Raw genomic sequence first — 13,464 nt, 5'->3', positions numbered from 1 at the left:
GGATCCCCTTCGGAGTCCCCCGCATCCGATCGTGCTCATTGCAAACCACGCGAAGCGAACACTGCCCTGTTCTCCTGACGGCCGCCGGATATTTTTTGAGAGCCAACTGCAAACATTGCAGGGTTTGCTGGCCCCGCCGGGCTGTGAGAATGGGGTTTTGCTTGGACGGGAAAACAAAACGAGCAGAGCCTGAAGTCCTCACAGGGAAATTACATGTGCCCATTGTGGTTTAGGGTTAAAATGATCGGTCAAAGTGAATAAGTCCCCTTCTTTTACACTGCAAGAGCTTCCCCAGGAGAGGAGAGGGCTCCTCAGAGACTTTCCCTAAGGGACACAGAGAACCTCTGCAGGTGCTGAATGCGTCCCTGAGGACACAAAGCCTGGAGTGCTGCAAGCAGCTTGGCAGTAACACTTTCATTAATTAACCAGTATCTTCTGGAAGATTTTTTTCTTTGATGCACTCTTCACGCAAGTCCTCTGGAGATTTTGCTTGGCCTTTTCTTAGCAAGGACTGCAGTGGATTCTTCACCGGACTCAGAAGCCAGACTGCAAGCCTTGGAAGGAGAAGACTTTTCTTCTCAGAAGCAAGACAGGACAGCACAAATCAACCCCCAGCCACCTCCTACAACAGAATCTCTCCATCATTCATTGAAGGATGCCTCTCTAGGGATGAAAGAAAACTGCTTTCCAGGAGCCCTGCAGTGGAACTGTCTGCTAAGGCTGTCGAGGAGGGCTGGGGGAAGGGATGGGGGCAATGGGGATTGCTGTAGCGGGCTTGGGAGCCTGTGAGCCAACTGGGAACCAAACATCCCACACAAATCCCACCTTTTCTTACTGTGAATACACACTCTAACATCACCCTACATGTTTTTTCCTATGAGAATCAGACTACAAAGTTTCAGAAGCACTGATGCTGTGAAAAAAACATGACAGCCCCAACAAGCACAAACAACTCACCGGGGAAGCCCAGTAAAGCAGGAGACAGGAGGGATGGTGAAGGGGCTATCGGGCATCCAGACACCGAAGGTTAAACCTGGCTCTGCACACTGACACTAACAATCTTTCAACACCAGGGAAACTAAAAGCCTATAAGCTACAGGTTATCCTCTAGCAGAGCAGGGTTTGGATTGTATTGCTCACACCATAAATCACCATGTCAGCTGCCCCAGCCATTTCCACTCGCCAGAGTGTAACTGGGTAAAAGTGCCAAGCGCTTTCACGACAGCCAGCCAATTAGCTAAAGAACGATGAAAAAAATAATCATAATAATAATGCACGGTGCCTTTTTCCGGAATAACAATCCACACATTTGCATAGAGCAGCTCAGCGCACGTCTGCATTTCTGATCACACCTCTGGGTGCATCCAAAGCGTTATTAATTTCCATCGAGGAGGCTTAAGAAGCTTAAATCGTTAGCACTCATTTACTCAGCTTTAATGCATTTTTAAAGCCGTCTCATTTTCAGCCGAGGTGCAGGTGCTCATCGGCCAAAGAGAAACGCAGAAGAGGAAGAAAAAAAACCAAAGGGGCAGCGCCGGGTCCCGGCCCTCTGCGCGCAGCGGGCTGCGGGGTCCCCCCGCCTGCAGGGGGGCTCCCGAGGGACACCCCGCAGCCGTCCCGCACCGCCCGGGAGCAGCCCCGCCGCTCCCCGCTGCTTTTCCTGTGCGAGTGATAAGGAGGAAATCCGTCCCAGACAACCAGCCAGACAACCAGCCAGACAGACAGCCGGACACCCCGCTCCCCCCCACCGCGTGCTGCCAGCAGCGCGAGTGCGCGGCTCGCACCGGAGCTTAATTAGGGGTGGCCGCCAATTAAGAGCCCGGTGCCGGTGCAAGGCAGCCGGGCGGGCTGGTGGCGGCTCGAAGGACACGAGGTGGCCGTGCTGGGGAGGGGGGAGGGAAGAGGGGGGGACAGCGCCCGGTCCCTCCCCGCCGTGACCTCGGCACCGCGCCGTGCCCGGCCGGTCCCGAGCGCTCTCCATTCCGCCCCCCTCCCGGCTGCTCTGCCCCCTTCCAGCCTCCCCTCTCGGCGCTGCTCCGAGAAAATAAATAAATAAATAAAATAAATATATATATATATATATTAAAAGAAACTAGGCTGGAGGGAGAGGTTGCAGCCCCCCCGCTCGGCATGGAAGGGAGCGCCCGGCTCGGTTACCTGCGCGCTGTCCCCGCCCTGCAGCCGCGGCTCTGCCATGGCTCTGCCCGGGGCGAGGAAGGGACCCCGGGGCTCCAGGGGGATCTTCTGCCGGGCTGCGATAGAAAAGGTTAGTTTAAAGCTCCTTATTTGGGCAGTGATGTAAAGGGAAGTTGGTCGGGCAGCGCCACCCCCTTTTTTTTTTTTTTCTTTCTTTTTTTTTTTTTTTTTTTTTTTTTTTCCATTCACTACACATTGTTTCCTGTTGTCAAGCGGCTGCTGCGGCTTTCGGAGCAGACAAGGGAATCCTTCAGCCCCTCCGAGCCTGCGGCCGCTGCTCCGGGCGCTGCTAGCCCCGGCCGCGGCTCCCTGCCGGCTGCTCGGCCGCCCACGCGGGGGCAAAAACGCAGCCGGGCTGGAGCCCGGGCAGGAAGCGGCCCTCCCGCACAGCCCAGAGCTTTTCCATCACAAAAGAGGCTTCTCGCCGCCGGGGGAGCCCGGTTGTGCACCGGGGAGGCGGAGAGCGCAGTGCCGGCCCCTCCATCCCTCCATCCCCATCCCTTCATCCTCCCATCCCTATGCCTCCATCCCCTGCACACCCTCCTCCTCGTCCCCTATGCCCGGGGAAACCGAGAGCGAGCCGAGCACGCCGGCTGCCCTTCCTTCCCCCGGGCTGCGGCTCGGAGGGGGAGGACGGTGGGGTCACGGCCACGGCCAGCCCGGGGGCGTTATCCCGGAGGGACCCCGCGAGCACCCTCCGGGAGGCCCCAGCGAGCTGCCCACGCGGGGCTGCCCACGCGGGGCCGTGCCGGGGGCAGCCCGGGGCTTCCCGGAGAAGGGGAAAGCGCTCGGAGCTCACCGAGCAGCACCCAGCCTCCACGGCCACAGCGGGACCCCGCAGCATCCAAGTGCCCGGTGTGCTGCCCCCATGCACGCTGCTTTCCCTTTTTCCTTTCCCCCTTTTTTTTTTTTTTTTTTTTTTTTTTTCTTCGGTTTTAATTAATCCCTGTCCGCCACAAACTGAGCCCTTGGGCTGGGAGGGGGAGGCAAAGCGCTCCTTGGCACAGCCGCAGGCGGACACCACCGGCAGCCAGGCGGGTCCCGCTTCCACGGGGGGATGCGAAAAGCGCCCCCGGGGGGGCTGCCCCCGCTCCCGGGGAGATCCCGGCGACGATCTCCCGGGACAGAGCACGACAGCGCCGGGTCCTGAGGCTGGGGGGGTTGGAGGAGGACAAGTAGCTTCGCATGCCAGGCTGTTTACATCTAAAATACACGTGCATATATTCAGCAAAATGTTTTGTGCTTCCTCTGGTCATTAGAAATACCTCTACAGAGAGGGGTTTACTGAGAAAAATGGGAGCTCTTACCAAGGTTCATTATTTTGCTCAGTTCATCAGTATATGCTCAATACGCTTGCTTTGCCACTTGATAGTGTATCTGGTAAAGCGCTACGGTGAAAGCAGCAGTGGTAGAGCTGGCAAAAGTAGCAAACCTGCATCTGAGCCTTCCTTTTCTGATGCAGGCGACACAAAGAGATATATATACACGAATGTATATATATATACACAAAATGCACAAATATACATATACAAATATATATATACAAATATACTACACAAATATATATATATAATTAGCTTAAAAAAAAACAAAACCCCCCACAACTGGTGCCAAACCTATGTTCCTATCTGACTCCAGACTTCACAAAGTCAGAGTTGAGCCAAAAAAAAGTCATCTAAGGATGAAATAACGACGCTGTGAGGTCTCTACAATGGAAAGAATTATTCTGGCAGAAACCTAGCAGGATGTGCTTTTCGGGGTGAACATGAACAGTGTTGTCATTTTGCTCAGCAAACAGCATGTTGCTTTTCAGAAGAATTAATGATTGGAAACCCACTACCGAAACACCCATCTGGCCAGTCTCCAACCAGCCGCAGCCCATCTCCCTGTTAACTGCCTCCACCAAGTGCTTTTGATGCTAAAAACAAGAAAATACTATATAATACATGTACTTTCTATGGGCTTGTTGTTGTCTTGGTAGTCCAGTTTCACACCCAATGCGGCTTCTCACCTTCTGGACAGAAGTGAGAATCACAGTGTGACGCAGGAATGCTTTGCAGTCTTATTTAATTTTGCTCCCATGCTGTCATGGTGTCCCCGCTCTTTCTCAGCCAGTCACTTTGCCATAAGTAGGTGCAGTTGCATTGAATTGTGCAGGTGCAGGCAGTGGACACACTAAGGGACCCCACAAGGACTCTTAACGAGTGCACGTGGAGCAGCCTCCACTCTGCAGGCTCATTTGACAAACACTGGAATTAGCACTTTCAGCCTGCAGTGACAAGGACGAGGCTGCTCCCCCAGCCACACTGAGCACATCGCACCCACAGCCCTGTCCCGGCCCTGGCTGACTCAACTTTGTTGGGCTGAAAACTGAAGTTTGTCACTTAAATGCAAACCAGTCTAATCAGGGGGACTGAGGGCACTGACTGTGGCAATAGAAGGGCCTGGGTATGGCCAAGCATCCCCTTTCTTCATCCAGTTGAGCTTTAGTGTTTGGGCAGTCGTGTAATGAATGAAATAAAGCTCACAGGAACATGGACAGGAGCACGAGGACTTTTTTGCACAAGCAAAAGCATCAAAGATGCTTTCTTATTTACTCTTATTATTTACTTATCTTACTTATTTACTTATTTAAGATGCGCCTCTTATGTACTCCATGCTTGAGTGAGGGGGGGAAAATAAAAAAAAAAGAATTAAAAAAAAAAAGGTTTTATCTCAGTTTCTGTGTAAGCACATGATTCCAGCTGAAACCTCATGATAGTAATGATTTGACTAGGCCAGACAGATCACCTCCTCCCAACGCACGCAGAATTATCCTTCCTTTCTTTGCACGTGGGGACAAACTGAGAACAGGCTCTGAGAAGCACTTACTGAAACATCCCCTCCCAGTCCAAAGGGGTGAGGGGCACCCAGCATGACTGCGATAGTTCCAGCACCTCGTCCGTAACAAACCCTCTTTCCTTGGAAGACAGCCCCAGGATCCATGGAAATAGTAGTGAGGTGCTGATGCTGCTTTTAAAGTGCACCGCACAGCACTGAACACAGGCACATTGAAGATTTTCCTCAAAAGAAAACGCTGTGGATTTTTTTTTTGTTCTGTTTATTATTTTTAACCAGCACATTTGCACCTGCCTCTCACATCAAGCTCCCAAACTCCCTCTTGCTGCTTGTGGAGGTTGTTCTCCATGCCCCAGCATCTAAAAGGTCAAGGTATTTTTCCCCTGCCCAGTACAAACGTGGCTATTCAATGCAATTAGCGCAAAGGTGTTTGCCCGTGGCGGTGGCTTTTCTTAGGTGGAAAAGCGCGGTTTTGCTTAAATGGGAAAAGGAAGGGAAGGGTTCCCCTGGGGCTCCTCTCCCCACTGCAGGGCCAGGACCGTGCAGGGTTAAGCCTAGGCCACGGTGGGCAGTTTTGTGGAAATCCTTTGTTCGAAGCCAGCATTTACTCAGGCAAGAGACTGTCCTCAGGTCGAGCACGGCCAAAACAACCACATCTCACCTCGCACTTAAAGGTCAGACTCTTTTCCTTCCCTGGGTGTTTAGACTGGTTTTGCTGCCTCCCCATCCTTCAGCCACCCCTGCTCACCTCACTGGGGCCTGGTGTAGGTAAAAATTACCCACTGCCTGAAAAGGCCTCTTTGAAACCATTTCCCTCTCTTTTTTTTTGGAGCGTTACTGGTTTTTCCACCTTCGCTGCTGCAGCACGGGAGCTCCTGGCGCTGTGGTCCCTGGAGCACCCTGCGCCCTTCAGCCACTCGCACGTCCCTAACTCATCCCTCTCCTTCCTGCAGCTAAATTACCTTAACAGGAGCTGAAAGCTGGGTCAGTGCTTTCAGCTCTTCCATATTTACAGTTGCTGGAGCTGCTGTTGGGGTAATGGAGTGGGAAAGGCGGTTCCCCCCCCAAAAAAGTGTTTTAACTGCAGCGTGGGAACCTGGGTTCTTCATATTAATCCTCCCAGTCACTTCACCTTTCTGTGGTGAAGTCTTCCCATCTGGGAAACTGTCTGGGGACTGTCAAAGGTTGTTTGGTTGTTTGTTTAAAGCTCTTCTGTCCAACAACGAGCAATCACACTCCTGACTGAAGAGGGCATTGGGAATAGTTTCCATGTCATCCTCCTTTGGGAAACTTGTGGCAGCAGAAACCTATGAATCTAACGTAACTTTTTCAGACATATTTAACAACCTTTTACAATGTGAACTGTAAATCCCTAAAAGTGAAACAAGATCTTCAGAAGCCGCAGGCTCGTAGCCCCTCAGCCAGCACCGCCAGCAAGCCCAGCTTTTGGAAAACTCCCCTACTTTTGGAAATCCCACCAGGCACCTCTCCCAAGGCACGTGCATTTACAACAGCCGAACCCCAGGAGCTCACATCCCGGCCCAACGCTCACCGCAGCAGTCGGGAGCCACGTGCCCACTGCAGGGCAGTGACCCCAGGCTGTCCCCCCCCCCGTACATCTCGGTCCTGGCGTCGCTCCGGACCTCAGGCACTGCAGGAGCTCTGCGTCTCACTTTCCACATCTGCAGAATGGGAATAACAGCTTTCCCCAACTCCAAAGGTCCCTGTGCTCATTAAACATTTCAAAAGCATGCGGGAGAATCTACAATTATCCAAAAAATCACTGCGAATTTTCATTATTATTCCAACACTTACATTAAAGACACATGTCCTGGTAAGTAGCAGGCATGAGGAATCATTATGCTAATTTTAGACAGAGCATCTGCTCAATGTTAAATCTGAAACTTTGTCTCGAAGAAATAATTTAAATTATTTTTCTTCAGAATTGACATTTGTCAAACAATATGTCGCGAATAGAAATCGCAGCCAACTATGAGTAATCCGAGCGAACACACGCACTCCGCCGCGGCAAAACGCGCTCAGGGAGGGAGGCTGCTGCATTTTGGCATAGCAGGAATTAATGAGTGAAATAGCCAGGCTGACGAGCTTCCTGCCTCGCAGCCGTTTCTGCCAGCTTCTGCTGGTGGCACAGAGGGAGGCGCGTCCCTGCCATGTACCCGTGTGCTGGGATTACCGCGGATACAGCTCAGCCTGCCCCTTGCTTTGGTGCAGGCTGGGACCAGCACTACCTGTAGGGATCAAACAGCCTCCAAGCAGGGCTTATTTTGTTGCTAGAATAAACTACATGCGTGGCTTAGAGGTACATCTTACCCATTATTTTATTTATTCGTTTATTTATTTTTGCACATGCATTTGAGCATCTTCCCACTTGCCTAACCCAGTTTTGCAAAGTAACTGGGGACAGGAGATACCATCTCCAGAGCTTGTCCGTGTAAACCCTGTTGTGTTTGCACTGGGGGAAGGGATGCAGCTACTTTCAAGCACTCTTTTTCTTTTCCTTTCTTCCTGTTAATTTTAGTCCAGTTATTTCCAGCATGCCTGGGGAGCCCTGGGGATCCGGAGGCAACTTCTAAGGTTTTTGTGAGTTGTCACTAAGAAAAGCAAATCCCGTGTTTGGAAGCTTAAATTTGCTATGCAAATGACTGCACCCCACTGTAAAAATGTAAGATTTACAAATCAAAAAAAGGTTGGAAACCACTGACATAGACCAATATACAGTAAACACCCCGACAACCACATCAATACCTGTGAAACAAGGTATTACAGAGCGGGTCCACATCTTGCAGAATGTGTGCCTATACATAACAAGCATTAATTTGAAAATTAAATAAGCATTTTTAACATATAGTTTGGATTATACTGTATACACAGAAGCCATTTTCCCTCCTGAAAATATTGCAAAAATAGAAGGGTTGGTTTGCTTTTAAGAACGGAAATTAAATGGTCACAAATCGCCATCGTACTGTCTACTGGTTACGGTCTTTTGAGTTCCACCTAGAAAAGTTCCCAAGTCCCATCAGCAATTGCTCGTCTCAAATTTCCTAAATGCCTGGCTGTAAAATCAGCCACTGATCCCCAGGCCACCTCCTTTTTGGCAGCTCCATATGTATATAGTCTGCAAGTATCTGTCAGCTTTTTAGACAAAAGATAGCTGGTATCTAAAATTTCAGTAATGCTGGCTAAAACCTCTTTCTCCCTAATTCTGATCTTGACATTTTCCAAGGCAACACAATCATTTCTGACTGTGAAGTCAACAGCTGACCCATCCAAACATCCTGCTTAGATTCGTTTTACCTTAAGTGCTGTATGGCCAGGGATGCCTTTGCCATGAATCCCCCAGCAGGGACGGCAGTGTCCTGGCCTCAGTGGAATTCCCCTAAAGTGCAACGCCCCACACACCACCCCGAGGGCGAGCAGTGAGATGTGGCTTCCGAGCACCAAACAGGAAACTAAGCAAAAGAATTTAAGAACTAACAAAAGTATATAGGAAATCCTCAAGGGGCAGGGAAGATAAGAGAGAAAAAATAAATAGCACACACCCTAGGGAAAGTAAAAGGAAACAGGGGTTGGCCTTCCACCACTGTCAATCCATTCACTTTCCATTTACTCCAGTGCAAGGGAGAAATAAGGAACACCCAAAGGTGGTTTTGCTCCATCCTCCCTCCCTGGCCACACCAAAGCAGCGTCCCCCAGCCAAGGCGACCTGCCCCAGGGTGTCCCAGAAGAGTGAAGCCAGTGCTGCATGGGCTGTTTGAGCCCCTGGGAAGCACACACGGTGCTGGGCAAGCCACTTTATTTGAATGTTACGCGCAGGGAGAGCAATGGGGGCTGGGTTTCTGGATGAGCTCCAGGATTTAAGCCGCACATCCCAACACAGCCACGCTCACACGTGGATACCCCGCTTCGCTGCTGCAGCCTGCACGCCTTGGTGCACCTCAGCAGATCACTGCTGCATTGCACTTCCTCTGCACTGGTACTCTTATGGCTGAGATGAACCCAAATGCTGCCATCACCTGCATTTAGAGGAAAAACCCACGCAAAGCGATAGCCAGCTGCTTCTGCCACCCTTCCAGGGCAGCATCCTGCTGTCCTGAGGCAGAAGCAGCAGCAGCAGCGTGCTCCATCCCGGACCTTTGGCACTCACTGGCACACTGCTCCTGGAGCAGCCAGCTCTCACCTCACACTGCCCAGCCCGACCCATCACACCGGGGTGTGAGCGGGGGGCCAGCCGGGCACTGGGGGGCGGTCAGCTCGGTGCAGGGCGTTGCGTTTGCTCCTGGGGAGCTGGCAGGTTGGGTCAGGGTACTTTTACCAACTTCCTCTAGGCACCCAGACCTTTGGATAGGTGCTCTTTCAATATTATTTCTAAGAAGACGGGTACAGAGGAAGGATTTTCTGATTCTTTGCCCATTAATTTCAATGGAGTAATTCTGAGACTGAATTTGGCCCCAGGTTCTCAGTGGTGCTCAGGCAGGACAGGTTGTGATGCACGTGACTGGGGACTTGTCCAGAAAGAGGTAATACAGTGACACAAGAAACACTGAATAATACATCCTCATTACAGAAAAAAATGGATTAATCATGAAGTGCAGTCCTAAATGGTCCTACATCATGAGATGGATGAGTGCAAGGACCGGATGGAGCTGGACAATGACAGCTCTCATCTTCTTCTAAAAACAAAACATTAAAGCATTCCCTAAAACTGCTTCCTCTGCTGGGACCCAAGGATAAACACACAAGGACTCCATGTCCAGGGGGGATCAGTGATGAGCGGTGTCCCTCAGGGGTCAGTTCTGGGACCAGCACTATTTAACATCTTCGTGGCAGCCCCCCCGTGGCAGGGGGCTGGAACAAGATGGGCTTTCAGGTCCCTTCCAACCCGAGCCATTCTGTGATTCTATGAACTTGCCATTCAGTTCCTCCAAACCCAGCCTATCCAGCAGCAGTTAGAAACTGCTCTTAACACAGCAATATCAACAGTGTGTGTTTGGAGCAAAACTCCCCAAATAGCCATATACAGTGAACCCAGACAATAATGCATCAGTAATTTCAGTAATTTTTCTTTGAATAATTATTTACCATGACTGAACCTCTACTAGAAGCTTCTGTTGCTCCTTGTATTAATTGCATTAATTGCATTACCTCATTTCTGCCTCTCGCTACAGAAACTAGCAACAATTTGTCAGCTCATATTCCCTCTTTCAAGTCAGAATTAGCAATAGGAAACCAAAATAGTTTTATTGGTGGACTGTGTCCTTTTAACAAATTTCAGTAGGAAAACATCATAAGTTTTGCATCTGTGGCTAAATACAACAGGACTTGGGGGGAGCATTTGGCTGCTAACATTCAGCAGCTTTTGGTGGAGGCTCAAGGGAGGGCAGGCAGCAGCCTTGCAACACCAAAAAAGGGAATAAAAAAGCATCATTTAGGCAACAACCATAACTTTATAGTTAGGATTTTGATTGATTTTTTTTTTTTTCATTTGTAAAGCAAGGAATTTAGCTCTTTGATGTATAAGAAAATGCACACAGCACAGCTTCTCCAAATTTACAGCATTTGTCCTTTAAGTAAAGAAATCTGTACCTACTGAATACAACACTAGAACTGGTGCAAAAGCAGTTTCTGTGGCAATCTTGTTTCTGCCATAAGTGACCTCCCAGTAGAGTAACATTGGCTCTGAAATACTTTTTGCAAAGTTAAAATTCACCAAATATTAAATGTAGACTGCACTAGCAAAACATAATTAAGCAAAGTGATGAAGGACTATTGTACCACACCAATGTGGTCGCCTGGGCCACATCAGCTACTCAATCCATCTCTGAAGCAGGGCTGTTACAAGACAAGGAATTGCAGCTCTCTTATTTACTGTGGCCATGCGTTCACCAGTGACCGAAATGAAAGGGCAGGAGCAGCAGAGTATGGCAGCTGCTCTCCTTGTTCAGATGCCACTGCTCATTAAAAATGTTGTGGCCACCCTTTAGTTCAGACACTTGGGATCGAGAAGCGCCCCGGCTGCTTTGGTTGGCATCTTTGTGTGCTGCTGCATAGCACAAAGGAAGCCTTTACAACAGAGACAAAAATGTGGGGGGTTTTAACCCTGCACACCTTTTCCCAATCTGCTATTTTTGGCAGCACAGGCCCCTAACCTATTGCTAATAAAAATATATTAAAGTCTCTCTTCTGCAGTAAGCTTGCTGGCTGGAATTTTTCTCACTCATCTTCAGATTTCTGCAAAGTAAATATCTCCACACCTCCTTTTATGGAGGAAGTCCTAGAGTTGATTCACTTCATTGCAAGATACACATCTAAAGTAGCAGGTGAATCATGCCCTGGAACATTTTTTTTTTTTTTTCTCTTTACTGACTGCAAAGGGAGTGTGGATGACTCCTCAACTGGAGAGAGATGAGAGAGTCCCAGCCCTGCTTTTTGCACTGCCCCGAAACTCCAGAAGCGTGCTCTTAACAGGATGTATGTGTGTGCATGAGTGTGCATTATTTCACACTTCATCAAACCATTAGAAGTGTCACCTGACTACCCGCACCGTGCTTATTATGTATTATTCATATATTCAGTGGCATATCATTCACTAATGAACTCTGTACAAAAAATACATGCAGTTTAGACAGTTTTCATCAAAAAGACCCTTACAAATAAGATATGGTAACTTCAAATTTATAAACTTAGGATATTAAGACTTCAGGTCACGTATGAAAATAAATTGAAGCAAACATGAAATGAAGATATCCAAAATACCCGAACTCCCTAAACCAATGCAGGAAATCATAAAATTGTCATTGCTGTGTTTGTGGCTTCAGATTAGCCAGAACCTGAGCTGCTATTCTTGGTCAAGTCAAGGGCCATCCAGTCCCATGCCCCCTGCACCCCAAGAGGATGTAGCAAGGGACCTGGAGGACGGGTCTCTTAGGTCAATCAAACTGCACGAGCATCATAAAATGCCAGAGCAGCAAACAGCTTGCACAGAGGAAAATAACTGCAAAACTCTGGGGTCACTTGGAAGTCTACGTGCAGCCAGCAATCAGCCGACACGTCCCCATGTGGCCACATAACCTTTTGCATCAGTCAAGCCCATACCTGCCTATGTGGCTACAACCTCACTGGGGCTGGAACATTTTCAGGTGAAGTTCAGCCTCCAGTAAGCCCCTCTGGGTAATGTACTGGCACTCAGATGAAGCCAGTTGGTTGGTGGGAGCTGCTTCTTCCCACTGGGCAACAGCTCCCGTGCAGCACCAGGGAGTGGTGGGGCCATTCCCAATTTAGGGTAGAGTTGGCTGACATCCTTCCAAACTTAGATTGGACACCTTTGAAGTAAACAGTCCACAGGCAAGATCTCATCTGACTTAATGCAACCTTAATTTCTTTGTAGTTTTTGTTGTTGTTGTTTTGGTTTGGTTTTTTGTTGTTGTTGTTTAGTCTGGCTTTCCTATAAACCAGGTGGCCACACATCTCATTAAGGATTAAGGGCATTTGCACAACCACCAGGACAGCCATTGATAAACTTCCAGTGCATGAGAAGGTATTACCCTCTGATTTTTATTTTTTTTTCTGCTGTTCTACATTTCTATGTTCTTTTTCCTGCATTCAGGGTCACACAAGCAACTTGAATTGGCCATATTGATGATTTGGGGATTTATCAGTGCAAAAGATGATGTTCAATGGTCTAGGAGATGAAAACACAGATTTCTGGGAATCTAGAGAATGGCACTGAAAGCCAAAATGTGTCCTTCCGTGTCCAGATTAACTGGGCTATAACATAAGCAGCACACACTGGTCCTGCAGCATTCACAGCCTGTACACCTTCTCGTATAAAAATGCAAACTTTCAAAATGGGCACCATGGTGATAACTTTTTAAATAATTACTATTTTATTAATACTTTTAAGGTTTTTTGTTTGTTTGTTTTCTTAAAGTTCATTCTTCAGTGCAGCATTGTGCCAAAGGTATAAATTTTGCCAATTAATTTTATAAGTTGAGGAAAGAGAAAATAAACACTTGGTAGTCCCCTCTCTTTGTTCTCCTTACTTCATGTGACAGAAGAGACAGTCCAGAAGCAAACCTTGATGCTTTTGGTTTAGTTTAGGCTTTTTTTGTTGTTTTTTTTTTTTTTTTTTCTTTTGTATGTGTGTGTGAAGTGGAAAGAGAGAAAAGCGTTTTCAGCATCTGAGCTTCCATGCCCTGGGCAGAAATGGAGTGAGCCTTGTCCCACACAGCTGCTGGCTGATGCTTCAACAATTTGCTGCTACACCAGCTTGTGTGAACTTAGGGCTTGTCAGTCTGTGCACATCCTGCTAATTTTGGAGAATGACGCTTTTAAAACTCTTCTGCTCACCCTTGTTAAGTTTCCCATTATAACTCCCCGAAACATGCATTATGCTGCAGTCCCCTTCCGCAG

The 13,464-nt window shown here is 48.6% G+C and overlaps 1 protein-coding gene across 14 annotated transcripts in view; it reads right to left on the bottom strand.

Moving 5' to 3' along the window:
- Positions 1-13,464, bottom strand: part of HIVEP3 (HIVEP zinc finger 3) — a 305,019-nt gene that overhangs the window by 113,150 nt on the left and 178,405 nt on the right. For 2 of the 14 annotated variants that reach the window (XM_027444040.3, XM_027444045.3), the window contains exon 1: positions 2,158-2,324. The exons of the other annotated variants lie outside the window; for them this stretch is intronic. The gene's annotated coding sequence lies outside the window, so the exon portion shown is untranslated. Of the gene's footprint in view, positions 1-2,157; positions 2,325-13,464 lie in introns of those variants that run through there. 14 annotated transcript variants of the gene reach the window in all.

This window comes from Anas platyrhynchos, chromosome 24 (assembly GCF_047663525.1).
Source record: "Anas platyrhynchos isolate ZD024472 breed Pekin duck chromosome 24, IASCAAS_PekinDuck_T2T, whole genome shotgun sequence".
NCBI lineage: Eukaryota > Metazoa > Chordata > Aves > Anseriformes > Anatidae > Anas > Anas platyrhynchos.
Note: the sequence above shows the minus strand (reverse complement) of the source record. Positions and strands in the feature narration are given on the sequence as shown.